This window comes from Triticum aestivum, chromosome 6B, assembly GCF_018294505.1.
Source record: "Triticum aestivum cultivar Chinese Spring chromosome 6B, IWGSC CS RefSeq v2.1, whole genome shotgun sequence".
Lineage (NCBI taxonomy): Eukaryota > Viridiplantae > Streptophyta > Magnoliopsida > Poales > Poaceae > Triticum > Triticum aestivum.
Genome location: NC_057810.1, coordinates 584,991,415 through 584,998,982, shown reverse-complemented (window position 1 = coordinate 584,998,982; position 7,568 = coordinate 584,991,415). Strand labels below are relative to the sequence as shown.

The 7,568-nt window shown below is 41.3% G+C and overlaps 2 long non-coding RNA genes across 2 annotated transcripts; both read left to right on the top strand.

The window, feature by feature from the left end:
• The first annotated feature begins 3,123 nt into the window (after positions 1 to 3,123).
• Positions 3,124 to 4,297, top strand: LOC123134499 (uncharacterized). The gene is made up of 3 exons (XR_006465654.1): positions 3,124 to 3,234; positions 3,315 to 3,376; positions 4,239 to 4,297. It is a non-coding gene; the product is annotated as an uncharacterized lncRNA (long non-coding RNA).
• Positions 4,298 to 4,346: 49 nt separating this feature from the next.
• LOC123134498 (uncharacterized) lies at positions 4,347 to 6,946 on the top strand. Its single transcript, XR_006465653.1, has 4 exons — positions 4,347 to 4,613; positions 4,863 to 5,040; positions 5,131 to 5,208; positions 6,931 to 6,946. It is a non-coding gene; the product is annotated as an uncharacterized lncRNA (long non-coding RNA).
• Positions 6,947 to 7,568: the final 622 nt, after the last annotated feature.

Below are 7,568 nucleotides of genomic sequence, written 5' to 3'. Positions count from 1 at the left end.
TGTTATTTGGTGCCATCGTTGAGAATGAACATTATATCTGGATCTTGTTTGATGCGAGACAGTTATTCATTTAAACCAGAGAATAATGTTTGTTCTATTTATATGAGTAATATCTTTTATGGTCATGCACCCTTGAAGAGTGGTCTATTTTTATTAAATCTCGATAGTAGTGATACACATATTCATAATGTTGAAGCAAAAAGATGCAGAGTTGATAATGATAGTGCAACTTATTTGTGGCACTGTGATGTCTACTACACAACCTTCTTCTTGTAGACGTTGTTGGGCCTACAAGCGCACAGGTTTGTAGGACAGTAGCAAATTTTCCTCAAGTGGATGACCTAAGGTTTATCAATTCTTGGGAGGCGTAGGATGAAGATGGTCTCTCTCAAACAACCCTGCAACCAAATAACAAAGAGTCTCTTGTGTCCCCAACATACCCAATACAATGGCAAATTGTATAGGTGCACTAGTTCGGCGAAGAGATGGTGATACAAGTGAAATATGGATGGTAGATAAAGGTATTTGTAATCTGAAATTATAAAAACAGCAAGGTAGCAAGCGATAAAAGTGAGCCTAAACGGTATTGCAATGGTAGGAAACAAGGCCTAGGGTTCATACTTTCACTAGTGCAAGTTCTCTCAACAATAATAACATAGATAGATCATATAAGAATCCCTCAACATGCAACAAAGAGTCACTCCAAAGACACGAATAGCGGAGAACAAACGAAGAGATTATGGTAGGGTACGAAACCACCTCAAAGTTATCCTTTCTGTTCTATCTATTCAAGAGTATGTAGTAAAATAACATGAAGCTATTCTTTCCGCTCAATCTATCATAGAGTTCATACTAGAATAACACCTTAAGATACAAATCAACCAAAACCCTAATGTCACCTAGATACTCCATTGTCACCTCAAGTATCTGTGGGCATGATTACACGATATGCATCACACAATCTCAGATTCATCTATCCAACCAACACAAAGTACTTCAAAGAGTGCCCCAAAGTTTCTACCGGAGAGTCAAGACGAAAACATGTGCCAACCCCTATGCATAGGTTCATGGGCGGAACCCGCAAGTTGGTCACCAAAACATACATCAAGTGGCACATGATATCCCATTGTCACCACAGATAAGCACGGCAAGACATACATCAAGTCTTCTCAAATCATTAAAGACTCAATCCGATAAAATAACTTCAAAGGGGAAAACTCAATCCATTACAAGAGAGTAGAGGGGGAGAAACATCATAAGATTCAACTATAATAGCAAAGCTCGTGATACATCAAGATCGTGCCATAGAGAGAACACGAGAGAGAGAGATCAAACACATAGCTATTCGCACATACACTCAGCCCCGAGGGTGAACTCCCTCCTCCTCATGGATAGCGCCAGGATGATGAAGATGGCCACCGGTGATGGATTCCCCCTCCGGCAGGGTGTCGGAACAGGCTCCCGAGAGTTTTTTGGTGGCTGCAGAGGCTTGCGGCGGCGGAACTCCCGTTCTATCTTCTCCGTGGATGTTTTTAGGGTACGTGGGACTATATAGGCGAAAGAAGTCGGTCGGGGCGGGGGGGTGCTCGAGGGGCCCACGAGACAGGGGGCGCGCCCAGTAGGGGGGCGCGCCCTCCTATCTCCTGGCCTCCTCGAGGATCTTCTGATGTGAACTCCAAGTCTCCATGTTCATATTCTTCCAAAAAATCACGCTACCGAAGGTTTCATTCTGTTTGGACTCCGTTTGATATTCCTTTTCTTTGAAATACTGAAACAGGCAATAAAACAGCAATATGGGCTGGGCCTCTAGTTAATAGATTAGTCCCAAAATTAATATAAAAGTGTATAATAAAGCCCGTAATCATTCAAAACAGATAATATAATAGCATGAATGCTTCATAAATTATAGATACGTTGGAGACGTATCAGCATCCCCAAGCTTAATTCCTACTCGTTCTCGAGTAGGTAAATGATAAAATAAAGAATTTATGAAGTGTGAATGCTAGAAGGTGCACAAGTTTTATCAATGATAATTTCAATCACCTTTTCTAGCATGATAATATGTCATAACAGTAGTTCATCTCATAAAACTTCTCATGATAAAGTAACAAGCAATTCACATGTTAAAGCATAGACCATAAACTTTCTCGAAAACTAGAAAACTTCATTCTCAGTCATCAAACAATTGCAATTCATCTTATTTTCAGGAATAGCAAACTCCACATACTCAACTATCATATAGTCTTCTACAATTGCTAACACTCATGCAATACTAATGATTATGGAGTTTTAATCGGACACTGAGAAAGATAGGGGCTTATAGTGTTCACCTTTGGGTGATGTCAATAATAATAGTTCATGCTAACTTACATCCAATTGAATATATATATATATATATCAGGATCTTCCCAACACGAGGTGCTTGCCAAAGGATAAAATGAAAAAGGGAAAGGTGAAGATCACCTTGACTCTTGCATAAAGTAAAAGACATTTAAAACAAAACAGAAGCTAGCCAACTCGCTCCCAGGATGCTCCCCCGATCGCATCCTTCGTTGGCCCTTCAATGCTGGTCAGCGCAATCTTTTTTTCACTCCTGGCCGTTGGATCCTCGCTAGGAATTCATCCGTGCCATTTTCACCATGTGGTAGATCCTGGACGGGGTGTGACATGTGGGCTTGGGCTAGCTCCGATTGGCTGGGTGCGAGTTTTTCGAGTGTGCGGGGCAGCCTCTCCTGTTGCGCCGCGTGCGCGCGCTCGCGTCGTGGGGACGTGCGGGTCTATGGTTGGGCGTGGGCGTGAACCCTAGCCCCCTAGTCCCCAGCCGCCACACCCCCGACCCCTCCCTCCTCCTCACTCCCTCGCCACACTGTCGCACCATCTCTCTCCTCCCTCCTCCCTCATCACCAGCCGCCGCAACCGGGGATTTGTCTCCCCTCCTCCATCATCACTAGTCGCAGCACCAGGAGATTTGCCGCCGCCGAGATCCAGCGCCTTGCAAGGTCCTTGGGTCAGCCTTGTCGCGCCCGCCACTCTGTCGACCAGATCTGCGCCCTTGACTCCCTCTTCTCTCGCGTCACGCGGTGCCTGCTGCTCCACCATGCGGCGGTTAACTCGTGGATGACGGGGCCATGGACCGGTCCTTAAGGAGAGAACAAAGATGAGGGAGAGAGAAGGAAGGAGAGGAGGGAGAAGGAGAGAGGAAAGAGGAGAGTTTGCCACAAAAATCTTGCTGAGGTGCTCCTCTCTATTTTCCTATTACTTTCTCCATCACACATGTTTAACTTTGCTGATATATGGGTTTTATAAACATGAAGTGTACAGATCTGAGGATGAAGAGAAGAAGAAGAATTTAGCTCAAGGGGTGAAGAAAATCAAGGTGATTTTCCTCCCTGTTTTGAACCTTTGTTCTTGCATTTAGATGATACAATTTGTGATCATGTGTATGTGCATTTATGAGATCTTTGCTGCTAGGTACAGAGTTTATGGTTACTGAAATTGGATAACCGAGAGTCACAGCTTCAGTTTTCAATTACAGTGATTGATGTGTTATGTTTGCTGCAATGTGTCATGTGTGTTTGAGATAGAAGGATGAAAAAGAGGGGACTGGAAGCTTGATCATTGCCAGGATCTGGATTCAGAGAGAGGGGTGAAAAAGAAAGGACATGGATTCTGAGAGGGATGAAAAGAGGGGACTGAAAGATCTTGCATTGCGTTTCTTCATCTACCAATACGGTTTTGTGTACCATTTGAACATAACCAAGTAGTATAACCAAAGTGTGCTGGTAATATCCCTTTCTTATTTTGTAATTGGACAAATAGTTGCGCATATGCCATCTCTATGCAGTCTTTCTAACTGATGCAATTTCTAGGTCTATGGATTCTCATGGGATGCGATTCTAGTCATGCTGCTTGTTATGAAGGTAAAAACAAAATTATATGTTTCTTCAGTTTAGTTTGGTCTGCATTTGTCTCAGCGAGCGAGTGTTCACAGGTACAATGCTTATGCCGTTATTAATTAGTCCGGATTCTGTTCTCGTGTAGAATATTCTGTTTAGTTTGGTCTGCATTTGTCCCATAGAGCGAGTGTTCACAGGTGGAGTGCTTATGTCAGTTATTAATCTGTCAAGATTCTGGCCTAATGTAGAATATTCAGTTTAGCTGGTCCACATTTGTCCTAGAGACCGAGAGTTACTGATAAAATACTTATTTGGCTTAAATTAAATTTTATGGATTTGCAGGCTGAGGTGAGCATCATGAAGATGAGTAGGCGAGTGGCTGGTATAGAGAGCTCCTCGAATAGGGAAGTAGCATTGTTGGAGGAACTCGAAGATGAGAATGTCAATTTTGGCATGTCCAGTTCATGCAACCTTTGCATCTTTACATATCTTTGCCTTACTACCATTTTATTTTTGCTGCTTTGGGATTAGGTTCCGAAGTCATGCCTTTGCCTTACTGTTGTGCTGATACTGGATGCAACATTGTGGACCTCTGGTTCGAGCATGGCCACGGATTGTAGGGGAGGAATGTATTGCCTAATGAGTTGTATGCTTTCTTCAGATCCTCTGTGCTCCCTATCACATCTGGCTTGGCCACCTATAGATTCTTGGGTCCAGGTGAGCTCTCCTTCCACTCTGCAAGTTTTGCTTGCTCTTTCTGGGCTATTTGTGAAGGCTAGCCCCTTTCCTAAGTCTCTTATTTTATTATGGATCATGGAAGTGGGGAGTGTAACTCACATTTTTATAACACCGATCCTTTCGGTATATATACTTTGGTTTTCTGAAAGTGGATTGCATTTGCTTCCTGATCACATTGAAACAAGGGTGGAAATAACCATCGTCCGCCGACCGTTCTTCCTCCCTCAGGTTCCCGATCTAAAGCGGAGGAACACGAGGTCGCATCCATTAAGTGGCAGAAGGGGGTTGCAACGATTTTCTTCAGTCTGACAATCATATAGTAATTAGACGGTGTAGTACTATGGCGGTGGTATACTGATTTGGTGTAAGAATCACTAACATGACTTTGCGTGTACAAATCTTACAGGTTAATGATATTAAGAATTAGTAGCGTGTTTTTTTGTTTACTGCTGGATTTGCTAACAATATGTCTCTTGTGTTGTTGATTGATATGCAGACTTGCTGTTTTTTGTTCAGTTGAAGGGCCCTCCAGGCTTAAGATCTTTCGAGGATAATTGTGTCATTGAATCTGAAGGTATATGATTGGTTTCTCAACTCATGTATTGATAAGTATTTTTTTCATCCTCAATATATTGTTACTTACCTGACTTGTCGTACATTTGTGAGGTTTCTGAGGAAGTTCACTTCTTGCACGCGGCGTATAACTTGAGTTGCCTACAAATGATTTTGCCAGTTCGACAAAAATTTAGAATAACCAAGGGAACTTTCTCAGTTTTGTTGTTCTTGCTCTTCTCAGATTTTAGGTTGGCGGTATTAACACATATGCCACACACTAAGTTTAGATCTTAGTGTGAGATTAAATTGGCATAAATCCTTGTGCCATGTTGAAAAATTAGAATTACAAAAAAGAAAGGAAATATTAAAGAAGGGATATGGTTGATTAGGTTGTTGTGGTGTTTCTTTGTTAATAATTACATGCTAACTTGCTGGTTTAATTTAGGTGTGTGGAATATAGGAAATACAAGGAGAGATATTTCAGTTGCAATCCATATTTTACTCTATAGTTGTGCGCCGCCATGGTGTCAATTTTGAACTTGCAAACTGAACTGCAAAATGTTTTAATGCCTTGGCGCATGAAGTTTTCTTTGCCTGCTCTGACTACTTCATTTATATTTATTTACCAGGTTATGCGATCTCCTATGTTGCCACATGTTGATCTTTTGTTGTGTTGTAACTCTGTTTTGCTGCTCGAGGTTTGCTTCCTTTCTTTCTAGCTACATGTGTATTCTTTGATTTCTAGCTACATGCATGTTTTCCTTTTGCTCATGGCATAGTTTACTTATATCGAACAGTAGCATCTTTGTTATTACAGAAATACTAGGCCTGTGCTTCTTCACGGTGGCCGTCTCTTTTTTTGTGAGAAGTGTGCCTTATGGCTTATTCTTGTATATTCAGTTCTTCTGCATTCAACAATCAATACCAAGCCATTTTTATGGAGCCGATAGTGTTCTGGTGGTCAGTGATAACTGAAAATCTCTTTCATTATCATTGCTTGCTATGTAGCCATCTTTCTTATTTTCGCTTTGCTTCGATGTGTTTGTTTCTATGGAGTCGCTGCTACCTTACAACATCAAGATGAAAACTAAGCATCTGAGTTTCTCGGAGCAGCCCTACACATGGTTGTTGTGCCTTTTTCCCTTGTGCTTTTGAAATGCACCATGACAGTAGTCAATGCATATATCAGGGTTGTAAACCTATTAGATTTGGGACAGAGGAAAGTGTGAATATCTTTTGATTGTTGCAAAGTAAAAGTTGACATTAGTGCCAGCTTAGGTGATCTAGTCCAAAGGGATATCTCAGCTTTATGAGTTGATAGTATATTTGCATCTAAGAATAAACCTTAGCTTTTGGAAAGAATTTATGAGTGAAAGTATTCTGGTGTATACCATCCTTTTGTGCAGGATTGTTATGGTTATTGTGGTTGTCAATTTTGTTGACAAAATAGTTCCAATGGACATCTTTTTCGGTGTCGTACAGTAGATATATTTGGTCTGCTCTTTCATGCGTTCTTCGGCTTTATGATTAATATTCCTAGAAATTTGAACAAAATTGAGCTATTAAATATACGTCCCAGGAAATTTAGATTATTACAGTGGGGGCACTCCTTTGCATGGTTTTCAGTACAAGAGATTTAACCTTTTTTGTAGTATCATTCTCCCTGGCGGACTACATTTAGGTTGTTTTAATTACAAGCATGCCTTCAGCTCATGGTTCTTATATTTTTTATTTTCCACAGGACAATTTCCTGGATTAATATATATACTGGAGATCCAGGAGTCCACCCGAATTCAGTCTCCAAGAAGCCTTTCATCCAGGATGCACCAAAATTCTTTTCAAATGTTATATGAAAAGCGTGTGTGCTAGATGTGGCCACTGTCCAGCGTTTTGATCTGTCCACTCAGGTGCTTTTGTCTAGGTGCTAACACAACAAGCTGCTTATCTTATAGATACTTATCATATGTACAATCCTATGTTTGTTCTGTATGCATGTTAGAGCAGGAGCTTCTGCCCCTATGTGAGTAATCCTATGGGAATTAGCAACGTTGCTTGTACTTTCGAGTGGGCTCAATCCAATGCAAGTTTTTGGAGCAGTTGGATTCCAGAACAAACGACTAGGTATTCCCAAAGAGGTCAATCCACTGGTGGCTAGCATAATATCTTCATGTTGGGACAAGTAAGATGACAGATCATTTCTCAAATAATAAGTCGCTGTTCTCAAAATTTTATTTTCTCTTCTTTTCTGCTCCTTGCCCCACTAACTATGACCTCAAGGTTCTTGGGTGCAGCGATCAAAGCAAACAACCATCGTTCTACCCGCTCTTGTCATCGCTGAAGAAATTACAGTGGTTACTTATTACAGAAAGCCTATGACAA